Source organism: Ovis canadensis, chromosome 2, assembly GCF_042477335.2.
Source record: "Ovis canadensis isolate MfBH-ARS-UI-01 breed Bighorn chromosome 2, ARS-UI_OviCan_v2, whole genome shotgun sequence".
NCBI lineage: Eukaryota > Metazoa > Chordata > Mammalia > Artiodactyla > Bovidae > Ovis > Ovis canadensis.
The window spans coordinates 149,517,581-149,531,749 of record NC_091246.1 but is presented as its reverse complement, the minus strand read 5'-3'; positions in this window follow the sequence as shown (position 1 = coordinate 149,531,749).

Sequence of the window (14,169 nt, the reverse complement as noted above, 5' to 3'; positions counted from 1 at the left end):
TTGTTCTCCATGGTGGCTGTATCAATCTACTTGCCAGCTTTCAGCTATGTCCTGAAAAGTGCGGAATATGCCCTCTGCTTGAGAGTCACTTAAATCCATCTTTGAATGGTACCAGTCTACCACCACCACTTCTAATACTACTTTTAGCTATGAGCTGGAAGAGAGAATCAGGTCACTAATATCTGATCTCCTTCTCGTCTTAATTTTTTCTCTTCTGTTCCACTGACGAGTAACAGGAAATGTTTTCCATTTCCTGTGAGACAAGAACTTCCCTTATATAATGTACTACTCTTCCTATTTTAGAGCCTATACTTTATTCAAATCTCTGAACTTTGAGTCTTAATATGTAAAAATTTAACATTACTGTAAATTTATAAATATCAAGTTTGAAGAGGACCCTCTAAATTGATATAATTGATATCTGAATTCCTGTTATTTGAAACAAAAAAAAAGTCATGTTTTTCAGATGAAAAGGAGTCAAGAAAAAGGAGAAAAACTTATTTAGAAGTCAAAATACAATAGGTCACACAAACATCTTGACATACTAAATAATCATATATATTTTAATTGATAAATCTTATAGCATATCATTGAAGTCAGTCTTTATGGGAAAAGGAGGATTATCATCCCATGTTAAATTCTAGAAAGGCTTTCTGTAAAAGATTGGCATTATTAGAGGGAAATATAAGTAACTATAACTATTGTCATTATTTTCCCACATGAAGAAGCATTCTCTTGCAGAACATGACAGTATTTTAGAAAACCACATTCTGATGTGTCTTGGTTGGCCTTTTCGCGTGTGTGGTTCCTCAAAAAATTAAACACAGACTTACCACATGACCCAGCAATTAAACTGCAAAGTATTTACCCATAAGAAATGGAAACATACATTCACACAGAAACTTGTATACAAATGTTTATAACAGGATTAATTGTAACAACAAAAAGGTAGAAACAACCTAAATTTCAACCAGTGAATGAACAGACAAGTCAATTGTGGTATATACATACAATGAAATATTCAGTTCAGTTCAGTCACTGACATGAACCTCAAAAATATTATGTAAATGAGAGATGCCAGCCACCAAAAATCACATTCTGTATGTTTCTTTTAAATAATATATCCAGATTAAGCAAATCCATAGAGACAGGAAGTAGAGTAGAGCTTGCAAGGGTATGGCAGAACGTTGAATAGGGAGGGATTAGCTAATGGACAGGGAGGCCTGGAGTGCTGCGATTCATGGGGTCGCAAAGAATCGGACACGACTGAGCGACTGAACTGAACTGAACTGAACTGAGCTAATGGTTATGAGGTATTTTATGGAATTATTAAGAAGTTTTGAAACTAGAGAGAGCTAGCTGTCTCACATTGTTAATACACGAAATACCACTTAATGGTACACTTTAAAATGGTAATATTTTCGAATTTCTCCTCAAGGGAAATTTGTTTGAAAAAAAGTTTACATTATTGCAACTCTATCCACTAGAGGGCGCCACATCCATTGAGAAGCATGACACTTTTGGCAGAGAAGGAGTTAGCCTTGCAAAAACACTTACTTTGCATCTATTTTAGATTAAAAAAAAAAAAGAAGAAAGATAGCAAATGTACATTTGGAAAAATTCCTGGAAAAACAATGGTTTACATTTGAACATACCTCTTCAAGAAAAAAGCGTTTGCAAAAGGTGTGTTAAGATATCGTTTCTTGAGTATAGAAGACCTCTTAGTTCAAAAATTAAACATGACTAAATTATGAAACTAAAAGAAAAAAGTGAATGGAAAGCATTTCAGAGACTCATAAAAAGCTTAACGAGCAAAGTGTCGAGGTATTCATATCAACACAAAGTTTCAAATATTTCTTCATTATTACTGTGAGTACTTGAGAGAGTCTTGGAAGTATCTGTATTTTTCTGAACACAGTAACATTTGATTATCCAACTCACCTCATGCCTTAACTTCTTTCTATGATTCATGAAACAGATCATCATGTGTTAAATTAATAAAGCTACATTTGTTGAAGCCTTATCAAAAATAAAATAATTAGATCATAATCTCCCTGAGCTAATATGGCTAGGGCTTCTTAACAAAGCAACGCAAGAAATGCCATTTATCTACATGTATAGAACAGTTTTTCAGATCATCAGATCCAAAACCACACAATAAGTTACTCTTCTTACAAAAGGAAAGTCTTTCTGCTCCCATAAACAAAAAATCCCAATTGTGGCAAGGAAGAAATAGCTTAAGAAAATATAATCCACAGAGAAAATATGATCCAAGCATTCTGATTAGTACCATATAATTAGAGTATTATACAGCTATTCTTGGGCTAATTTATAGAGTGGTTAGTTACCATTTTCCAAGACATGCTAACAGGAAGCAAAGCCTTCCTCAGAAATCTTACAAACACTATAAAGACCATCCTCTGAACAAAATCAGAATGATATCACTACTAAGTCCTCTATAAAACAAGAAGCAGGGATACCAGTACAGACAGTTTGAAATGGCTCAATATGGAACTGGCAAAAAATATCTAGAAACATAAGCTTAATCATAGGCTTTTATTTAGAAACATCTGGAAATATACCACAATTTACTTCATAATCAATATATAAATAATATGTAGATTTTTTCTAAAGTGCTTCAATTCAATTGTTCTAAAAACCAACACATGCAATACCAATTAGATAACATATTGGTTTTCAACTACTGACTAATAATCACAACATAGTGGTTCAAACAACTTATTTATTACCTCAGAGCTTCTATGGATCGAAGGTTGGGGACAGCTTACCTAGGTCCTCTATTCAGGGCATCAGAAGGGTGAAGTCAAGGTAGTGGCCGGGGCTGAGGTCTCATCTCATGCCTGAGGTCCTCTTTAAAGCTCATGTGCTGATTGGTAGAATTATTTCCTTTTAGCTATAGAACCCATGGTGGCTTGTTCTTCAAAGTCAGCAGAAGAAAGACTTTGCTTTCTTTGCAGTGAAGTCTCAGTGGTCACTATATTGACACATACATGTCATTTTACATTTGTCCAAACCCATAGAATGTACAGCACCAAGGCTGAGCGATAATGTAAGCTATGGGTTGGTGATTATGATATCCCAGTGTAGGTGCATCAGTTAAAACAAAGGGACCAGTCTGGCAGAGGGCATTGATAATGGAGGAGGCTGTGCATGCCTAGGGGCACAGGGTAATGAGAAACTGCTGTCTCTTCCTCTCAATTTTTCTGTGAACCGAAAAGTGCTCTAAAAATAATTGCATATTAAATAAATTTAAACCAACTGGAAACCTTCATTACACCCACACATATTAAAAGTATGCCCTCACAAAGAAACAAACAGATTACTGATATCCCAACCACACAGAGAAATCTTATTTTTTTTTCTTTTTGAAATTGAAGTATAGTTGACATATAATATTATATCAGTTTCAAGTGTACAGTGCAGTGATTTGATGCCTACATGTATTCAGAATTGATCAGCATGGTAAGTCTAGTAACCGTCTGTCACCTACAAAGTTATTAAAATATTATTGACTATAAAAAATGCATACACTCATCTGCTTTGTGTATGTGCGTGTGTTTAGTCGCTCAGTCGTGTCCAACTATTTGTGACCCCACAGACTAGCCTGCCAGGCTCCTCTGTCCATGGAATTTTCCAGGCAAGAATACTGGAGTGGGCTGCCATTTCCTTCTCCAGGAGATCTTCCCTACCCAGGGATCAAACCCATGTCTCTTGCCTCTCCTGCATTGGCAGGCAGATTCTTTTTTACCACTGAGTCACCTAAAATTGGATTTATAGTGTATTGCTGATTCTTACTTTTCATTGCTAAAACATATGCCCAAAGAGGATATAGAGAATAGTTAAAAACTAGCAATTATATGTATTCCTGTTTGTAGATATTACTGGATTCAATACTCAGACATTGGAATAGCAACGACTAATATCACAGAAACACATGCCTCCCCCTCTTGTGGCCTTGCTGTGGGCCACATGGATCTGTCTGCTTCAGCTCCTGTTTTGCTCTCAAGGGTGCAGCAGTGCTGATGGTTATTATTCAGTCTCAGTCTCCAACTCTTTTTCTGACCCCACTGTAACAGAGAGGGGTGATTCAAGTTTCCTGTCGTCTCTCATTTCTTAACCAAACTCAATAGTAAAAGATGGCAGGATATATATTCACACATAGAAATTGGCAGTGAGCCCAAACGTCAGAGTCTGTGATCATGTCACCACCGGGGAATCACCTAAGTTCACGGTGATGCTCACTCGACAGATTAGAGGCTGAGCAGGCACAGCCTTGTGTGTGTTGGGGGATGAGGGGGTGGAGGGGTGGTGCAGTGCGGAGCTTGGGTTTCTCCTGTAAGTGGGTGAGGGTAACTCCTCCAGTTAACTAATAGGAAACATGGAAATAAATTTTTCCTTTGACAATCTGGGTCTGACACCATCATGTTCTCTGAGTAGCCTTCCTGGTATTTCAGGATTGGAAATCTGACTCTCTCTTGGAGGCTGTTTTCTTGTTCTTGGCTGTAGGGTGGCCACAATAGAGTCAGAGAAACCAGAGCCTTACAGCTTGAGAGATACCTTACTGCCAGGTAGATAACGCTATACTAATCAGAGTGACAGCGATGCTCACTATACCCAACAGACAGCCAGGAAACCTTTAACAATTAACTAGCACAGAATTGCGTAGCATCGGCTGGGGACCTCCACGTGGAACAGTGGCAGTACCAGTAGAAGTAAATATGAGTGTGAATGTATACTTATACAGAACAGATACTTGTAAGCACATATGAAACTTGGGACCTCCGAGAAATATTTGTGAGGCTAGAGACCATGTAGAACAGGAAGAACAAGAACTAGAAATATTTGGGCAGCTAGGGTGACCAACCATATAGCTTACTTGAGAATTTCCTGGTTTCGGCACCAAAAGCCCCATGTCCTGGGAAATCCCTTGGTTACCCTAGTTATAACTCTTACAGTGTTCCAATCTGTCCTGTGTGCTGATTTGTTGCTGTTCTTTCTTTAGTCATTCAGTCTTGTCTGACTCTTTTGTGACCCCATGAACTGTAGCACACTTGGCTCCTCTTTCCATGCAATTTCCCAGGCAAGAACACTGGAATGGGTTGTCATTTCCTTCTCCAGGAGATCTTCCCGACCCATGGACCGAACCCACGTCTCCTGCATTGCAAGCAGCTTCTTTACCACTGAGCCTCTGGGGAGCCCCATATTCCAATTTGACTTGGGGAAATTGAGATCATACATATTAAATGATATATACATATTTAGCTGAAACTCCAATATTTTGGTCACCTGAAGTGAAGAGCCGACTCATTGGAAGAGATCCTGATGCTGAGAAAGATTGAGAGCAAGAGGAGAAGAGGGCAACAGAGGATGAGATGGTTGGATGGCATCACCAACTCAATGGACATGAATCTGAGCAAACTCCAGGATATAGCGAAGGATAAGGAAGCCTGGCATGCTGCAGTCGATGGGGTTGCAGAAAGTTGGACATGACTTAGTGACTAAATAACAAAACATACATTTTTATTATTTTCTTAGTTAAAAATTCCAGAAGTGAAATTGCTGGGTCAAAGATTGCAGTTAGTTTTGTCTTTTTTGACACACATTTTCAAGTTGCCCTAGAGAAAGAATACACCTCCTACCAAATATTAAGGCATTTTCAAAGCTATGGAAAGTTAAATAACCTGTAATAGATATATTAATGCATTTATAGTCATTCAAATCCAGATATAGACTTAAATATGGATAGAGATTTATTAAGATATGAAAGATGATATTTCTTATCAGTTGGGAAAATTTGGGTTATTTATTGCATTTAGGTGGGCAGCTGTACAGTCATCTGAAAGAAAAGTGAATCCCAATCTTCCCTTTAAAACAAAATAAATTTATCCAAATTTAAATATTAATGTTAAAAGAACATAAAAATATAGAAAAAAATGTCATTTGGGGGGTTAAATGACTTTTCAAGTATACAAAAATCCTCAGAGTCCAAAAGAAATGACTGATTCTCTTAAATCTGTATAAATATTTTTTAAAGGACATGCACATGCAGGATAACATTCAATAAATAAATCCACAGGAAAAATAACAAAGTGAAACAATATTTTCAACATGAATGATAAAGAATTTTCTTTAGAAAAACAAATATTTCACAGAAAACAAAATTCAAATCACCAATAAATATCTGATATTTGGCATCACTAGTGCTTAAAAATTCAAATTAAAACAGTGCAGTATTTTTAACACATTATATTGGCAAAGATGAAAAGATTTGATAATATCCAATCTAGCATAGGTGTGGGAAAACAGACATTTTAAACAAGGTTGTTGTAAATTAAAATAACATTTTGGGATGGCAATTTCACAGTATTTATGACATTTTAAATTAACGTATCTCCTTTACTCAGCAAATCCGTTACTAGGTTTTTATCCTTTAATATTCACTCAACTACACAATGATACAAAAAGAAGAATGCTCACTACTGCATTATTTATAAGAGCAAAGAACTGAAAATAGCCTAGATGCTTGACAGTAGAGCTCTAGTTAAATAATGTGACAACTACTTCATATAATACAACACAGCTGTTGATAGAATGAGGCAGATTTGTATTAACGGAAATGGACAGCTGCTGTAAGAAAATAAAGAATAGCATTTTAGAATGAGTTTATCTGTATAAGAACGTGTATATATAAGAAGAAATATTCTGGAAGGATAAACTTGAAACTGTTACTACTTCTGGAAAGTAGAAGTGGGGGCTAGAGGTTGTACTGGAAATTTTACCTTTTATTTTCTACTTATCCAGATGATTTTGTTTTGGCCATAGTCATGGGTTTTTAGTAACAGTATATTATTAACAGGTTTTTTAAAGGAGGTACAAGTCTGTTCCTTCCCTTGTTTGCTTATTTTCATCATATCTTCCAAACAAGAAAGTGGATATTTCTTGAATGCCTTCATGCAGGTTGATTTCAGTTGCATGTCGGTCAGAAACATCAGTTAGACTACCTTACACTGTGTGTGTGTGTGTGTGTGTGTGTGTGTGTGTGTGTATGTGTGTGCTAAGCTGCTTCAGCCATGTCCCACTCTGTGCGACCCCATGGACTGTAGCCCATGAGGCCCTCTGTCCATGGAATTCTCCAAGCAAGAATGCTGGAGTGGGTTGCCATTCCCTTCTCCAGGGGATCTTCCCCACCCAGAGAGGGAACCCTCATCTCATATCTTCTGCACTAGCAGGCAGGTTCTTTACCACTAGCGCCACCTGGGAATGTACAGAATTAATAAAAGCATACATGTGGAAATCAAGGAGGCAAGAACCGCTCCCCCACCCGACACGCCCAGGAAGTCAGGAGCAGCTGAATGGTTGAGACCTAGAGAAACCGAACACAGTGGGGCAGAATCATCTACACAGCACTGCTGCTGCTGCTGCTGCTGCTGCTGCTGCTGCTGCTGCTGCTGCTGCTGCTGCTGCTTCTAAGTCGCTTCAGTCGTATCCGACTCTGTGCGACCCCAGAGAGATGGCAGCCCACCAGGCTCCCCTGTCCCTGGGATTCTCCAGGCAAGAACACTGGAGTGGGTTGCCATTTCCTTCTCCAATGCAAGAAAGTGAAAAGCGAAAGTGAAGTCGCTCAGTCGTGCCCGACTCTTAGCGACCCCATGGACTGCAGCCCACCAGGCTCCTCCATCCGTGGGATTTGCCAGGCAAGAGTGCTGGAGTGGGTTTCCATTGCCTTCTCCACACAGCACTAGAGTTCATTTATTTGATCACCTCATTAACTGAGCACATCCTTCTTGGGCAATTAAGGAGACTTCTCTTTACTTCTACTCTTCCTGAACCAGCTAGTTCATCTTTTTTGTAGCTTCTTCTTTTTCATTTCTTCATGTCAGTCATGGTTCTCATTGCCCTGACATCTCAGCTTTCGCTCCTACATACTCTGCTCCTGCGGTTTCTCTCTTTCCTGGATTAGATTCCAGAGGAAGAATCTAGGTCCATGTGATTTACCTGTCCTTGGAGATTTTCATTCCAGGCCACTTTGAGAAAAGAACCCATCTTGTGCACTTAAAGGACTGAAGAATGTAGAACTGCCTTACTATAGTAATTATTAAGTAGACATTTGTAATAGGGTTATGTTTAAAAATTAACTAGTAGTGTTTACATTCAAAAAAGTTATAAGCTACCCACTCGACTGTCAGCTTTATAAAGTCAGGGCTCCTTTCATTGGTCCAGATTTCTCGCTTCAGTCCATTCAGTCACTCAGTTGTGTCTGACTCTTTGCAGCCCCACGGTCTGCAGCACACCAGGCTTCCCTGTCCATTACCAGCACCTGGAGCTTGCTCAAACTCATGTTCATTGAGAAATGGATCGTCATTTCTCATTCAGCATCTAGCTTATAACCATGCTGAGAAGCTCTTGTATGCCAGACCAGGTACTAGTTTATCATATACCATATATCATATATCATATACCATCCATATTTTTCAGAAAAGGGTAAATGTGCAGTATAATAGTCGATGCCTTCAGGAGAATTAGTGCTTGTGGGTATAATGTGAATAAGAGTGCCCACTCTGTACAATGCACAGTGCCATGCCCAAACAGTGTGCAAGGGTGGATCCCACCCTGTGACTCAGAGCTGAGAGCTGGAATGGAATGAAGGGCTCTTGTCCAAGAAAAAGGCAAGCACCACAGGAAAGGGATGCAATGCTAGATTCGGTAGGCAGTTCCCTTTCCTGGCACAGCTACCCTGGTCACAGGGCTGTCTAATTAGGTATCTAGCTGTGATGCCATCACGGGAGGTAACATACAGACAAGCTAATGGGTTGCGATCATAGGAGGTAACATACAGACAAGCTAATGGGTTAGCATGGACATTGATAAGTTGAGACAGAGAAAAAGGTTTCAGAGAGGAGCCAGAAACCTGGAAATCTAGAAAAAAAAATGAATCAGGAAACAAAATGGATAGCTGGCTAACAGAGACCAGAGCAGATAGAAAATTCAAGGAAGAAGCTAAACAGGTACTCTGCTAAATAGCTGCATCAGTTGTTTCGTTAAAAGTCATTGAGTTTCTCAATGACTCTTTCTTGGTTCAGTGGAAATAGTTTATAAGCATGAGGTGGACTTTTAGAAACATGGTCCAGGCCCATTCTCCTTGTTAAAGTCATTTGAGATGCCATGCATGCATGCATGCATGCTAAGTCAGTTCAGTTGTATCCAACTCTGCGACCCTTGGTCTGCAGCCCACCAGGTTCCTCTATCCATGGGATTCTCTAGGCAAGAATACTGGAGTAGGTAGCCATTCCCTGCTCTAGGGGATCTTCTTGACCCAGGAATCAAAACCAGGGATCTCTTGTGTCTCCTGCATTGGCAGGTGGGTTTTTTTTTTAATGTGTGTGTGCGTTGTTGTTGTTGTTTTTTTCACCACTAGCACCACCTGGGAAGCCCCTTGAGATGCTATAGCTTCACCAAATAGAAGTAATTCAGGTAAAGAACATAGTTGGAAATAAATGTATATGGTAATAGGAAAAGATAAAATTCTTAGGCTACTTTCAAAGATGCTTCATAAAATGTCCTCAAACTTCTTTCCATGGATTATCCCTCATTTTTATGTTTCAAAATACCCTGGAGTCAAGCCACACAGACCAGAAGTCTTTACTCATGCAGCACACATGTGTTCAGGTCTCTATAGTTCAGCACCTGTGTCTTGGTCTCTGTTATATAGTGAAGAATTTAGCTCATCTTTGTCTTTAGTTTGTGGAGCTGCTGCTGCTGCTAAGTCACTTCAGTCATGTCTGACTCTGTGTGACCCCATAGTGCAGCCCATCAGGCTCCCCCACTCCTGGGATTCTCCAGGCAAGAACACTGGAGTGGGTTGCCATGTCCTTCTCCAATGCAGGAAAGTGAAAAGTGAAAGTGAAGTTGCTCAGTCATGTCTGACTCTTAGCGACCCCATGGACTGCAGCCTACCAGGCTCCTCCATCTGTGGGATTTTCCAGGCAAGAGTACTGGAGTGGGGTGCCACTGCCTTCTCCCAGTTTGTGGGGAGTAGCCTCTAAATCCTTGGAGCTTCCCGAGTGATAAGGGTATTTTTGTTAGTCACAGTGATAGTTTCTAATACTTTATACTAGTCAATCTCACTAGTTACCCATGCATAGGGGTGTCCTAGAGAGTTTATGCTGAGATGAGTCAGGACCAACCATGTAATTGAAGGATTAGGATTTTGAGCCATATGACACACATGTCATATGGCACAAAAAGGATTGCTGGGGAGACCAGCTTGGATGAAACATCTGGAGAAGGCTGGAAACAAAGAAGAAGGTCAGAGGCTGCATTAATCCATACAGCATCAGCCACGTGGTGGGTGCCATCAGGATCCCCATTGGCCTGCCCTCTAGACTGGCAGCCTTTGTCCCTGAGGAGCTCAATAGTCCTGGCAACAGCTATAAACCTTGCAACTTTCAGAGTAAAGGACCCTAAAGTCCTTTGACAGCAGCCCAATATCTAGGGATGGGGGCTTGTAGATTTAGTTCGATCATGTGGCCCATGACTCACTCACTCACATTTATGTAATGCCACTCCTATGCAAATGCTAGACACTGAAACTTAGGTAACTTCCCCTGGTTGGCAATATTTTGTGGACCTAAAACAAACAATCCCAAATACCATTTGTTAAACATCTATTCTGTTCCAAGCGCTGTACCAGTTTACTGCAGTGACAAAAGCTGCCAGTACCCTCTGTGGAGTAGGCCAGTGGGTTGCTTGGGAAGACTTTGGGGTCCTTTACTGTGAAAGTTTCAAGGTTTATAGCTGTTGCCAGGACTACTGAGCTCCTCAGGGACAAAGGCTGCCAGTGTCCCCTAGAGGGCAGGCCAATGGGGATCCTGATGGCACCCATCACGCGGCTGATGCTGTATGGATTATGACAGCCTCTGACCTTCTTCTTTGTTTCCAGCCTTCTCCAGATGTTTCATCCAAGCTGGTCTCCCCAGCAATCCTTTTTTTGCCATTATTCTCCTTTTTTTTTTTTTTTTTTTTTCTCCACTGCTGCTGTAGCCTCTTAACTGAACTGTTGAGCCTTCCTGGAGCTATTTTCATTCATGAATAGTATGTTTTTTATAGGAGGATGAAAACTGACATTTCTTACTCTGCATTCTTGCTAAACTCCTGCCTTTTTCTAATCACACAAAATATTTAAAAGACATATACTTAAGGGTCAAGATTTAATGAAATTAGTCTTTACTGCTTCATTAAGAACATTCTTAAGCGAAGCTGGTTTTTTTCTTTGTTTTTCTCCCACATATTTGCAGCAGTAAGAACAAAATTGACTAGAAATGGAAACCAGTAGGGTGACACTGATAGTATCTGTGCTAAAGCACCAGCAGTTTTACCCATTATTGCTTCTACATCATCTATGCAAATATCAACAAAGTGGGGGGAAAAGCAAATAATGTCTCATGTTATGAAAAGCAGTTTGAGCTCATGGATCCACTAAAAGTACTGGAGACCACCAAAGGGTCCATACACACTTTGATAACTGCTGATGAAATAGCACTCCCTGTTGCTTAGTGATGCTTCCACTAAAATAAAAGCTTTCTGGAGTTAGGTTCACTCCTGTCTTGTTTGTCATTTTAGTCTCAAAGCCCAGAAAGGTGCTCAGAATAAAATATTGCAAAATAAATATGTATACAACAAATGAATTTAGTGTTAGTTATATTTGAACCTTGCACTCCACTGTTTTGCTTTCAATGTTCCCCTAATAAATATCTATCAGTTATAAAAGCAGACTCTATAAAAACTGATCTCTTAAAAGACTTACCCTGCCTACGACAATATTGTTGGGGAAGTTTGTAATTTCCTCGGTTCTGTCTCGCCATAGAAAAAATTGAAGCTGTGGACAGACCAATGTTATAGTTTCGTGTTACAGCTCAGTTTTAATTGCAAGCAAAGGAAAATACATCCTTGAGGTGTGAGGGCAAGCTGACCCAAAAGACACGAAGAGAAGCCCAAAGCTCCTCTTTTTATATGTTTTTTTCTCCTCCCCCTGAGCCTGCCCTTTGTAAACTGGACTAACCAGAGGGCTGTTTGTTTTACCTGAGGTCCTCACTCCGGTCCTTCGACCTTCCTTTATTGTATTTTGACAAACTTTTCCCTTCTTTGTCTTTTAGCCACCAGCATTCTGGACTCTTTTTCCCTATTCTAACTACATAACAATGCCCTAAAAATTGCATAGTCAAAATAGATTGTCTCTAATTCCATAGGGGAACCAGTCTCATGCCTGAAAGCAAGAGAAGTGGTTTCTGGTGCATGCCCTAGTAACTGCCCATCCTCAAGCCCTGCATAGAAGGTCAGCTTTTCCATGACAACCTCTGTAACAAATGGCGCAAAATGCATTCCTTCCTTTTTTTATTTCTTTCACAAAAGCTCCCTTTAAAAAGGCAGTGGGGAGGGTGATTATAAAGTATTTAATGTCCATTTGCTTTTCAAGTTTTTTTTTTAAGTACCTGTTTCTTATTTCAATTATAAGTTGCTGCGAATAATAGAATATTTCTCACTGTGGGTCTAATTTTACTTCACTACTGTTCACTGTTGTTCAGTAGTGAACTTGTCTGGGTGGAAGCATAACCCCTCCATCAAAAGTCACGCTGCAAGGGCAAGGGCCTCCCCACCTTTGCACCTCCTGTTTTCTCTGCAGAGAATGTCCTCTGCCTTTTCTTGATAGGTAAAACCTTACCTGTCACTCAAGCCTTAACTCCAATCTCACCTCTTCTCTACAGCCTTGTCTTCCCACATGTAAGTTATGTTTTCGTCTGCTTCCTGCGGCATTTATACCACACTGCAGCACTGATCATGATGAATTTTAAATTTTTATCAGCAGGGATGATGTAATCTTCAACTTTGGGTCTTCAGAGGCTAAAACAGAATAAATATTTAGCAAATGATCTTTGGGATTGTTGATGCTGTGTTTTGTCTTGCTTTTTAGTAAATACTATTATCCTGTTGAGAGGATCTCAGCAAATCTCTATCTTCTGATTATCACACAGATATTATGATACCTTTTCCACTACAGCATTTTCACCTTAGAGAAATTCAATTCAGTTCAGTTGCTGAGTTCTGTCCGACTCTTTGTGACCCCATGAACCACAGTACGCCAGCCTCCCTGTCCGTCACCAACTCCCAAAGTTACCCAAACTCAGGTCCATTGAGTCGGTGATGCCATCCAACTATCACATCCTCTGTCGTCCCCCTCTTCTCCTGCCCTCAATCTTTCCCAGCATCAGGGTCTTTTCAAATGAGTCAGCTCTTCACATCAGGTGGACAAAGTATTGGAGTTTCAGCTTCACGTCAGTCCTTGCAATGAACACCCAGGACTGATCTCCTTTAGGATGGACTGGTTGGATCTCCTTGCAGTCCAAGGGACTCTCAAGAGTCTTCTCCAACACCACAACTCAAAAGCATCAATTCTTCTATGCTCAGGTTTCTTTATAGTCCAACTCTCACATCCATACATGACTACTGGAAAAACCATAGCTTTGACTAGACAGACCTTTTTGACAAAGCAATGTCTCTGCTTTTTAATATGCTATCTAGGTTGGTCATAACTTTCCTTATAAGGAGTAAGAATCTTTTAATTTCATGGCTGCAATTACTATCTACAGTGATTTTGGAGCCCCCCAAAATGACAGCAACTGTTTCCACTGTTTCCTCATCTATTTCCCATAAAGTGATGGCACCGGATGCCATGATCTTTGTTTTCTGAATGTTGAGCTTTAAGCCAACTTTTTCCACTCTCCCCTTTCACTTTCATCAAGAAGCTCTTTGGTTCCTCTTCACTTTCTGCTATAAGGGTGGTGTCATCTGCATATCTGAGGTGATTGATATTTCTCCCGGCAATCTTGATTTCAGCCTGTGCTTCTTCCAGCCCAGTGTTTCTCATGATGTACTCTGCATATAAGTTAAATAAACAGGGTGATGATATACAGCCTTAACGTACTCCTTTTCCTATTTGGAACCAGTCTGTTGTTCCATGTCCAGTTCTAACTGTTGCTTCCTGACCTGCATACAGACTCTCAAGAGGCAGGTTAGGTGGTCTGGTATGCCCAACTCTTTCAGAATTTTCCACTGTTTATTGTGATCTACACAGTCAAAGGTTTGGCATAGACA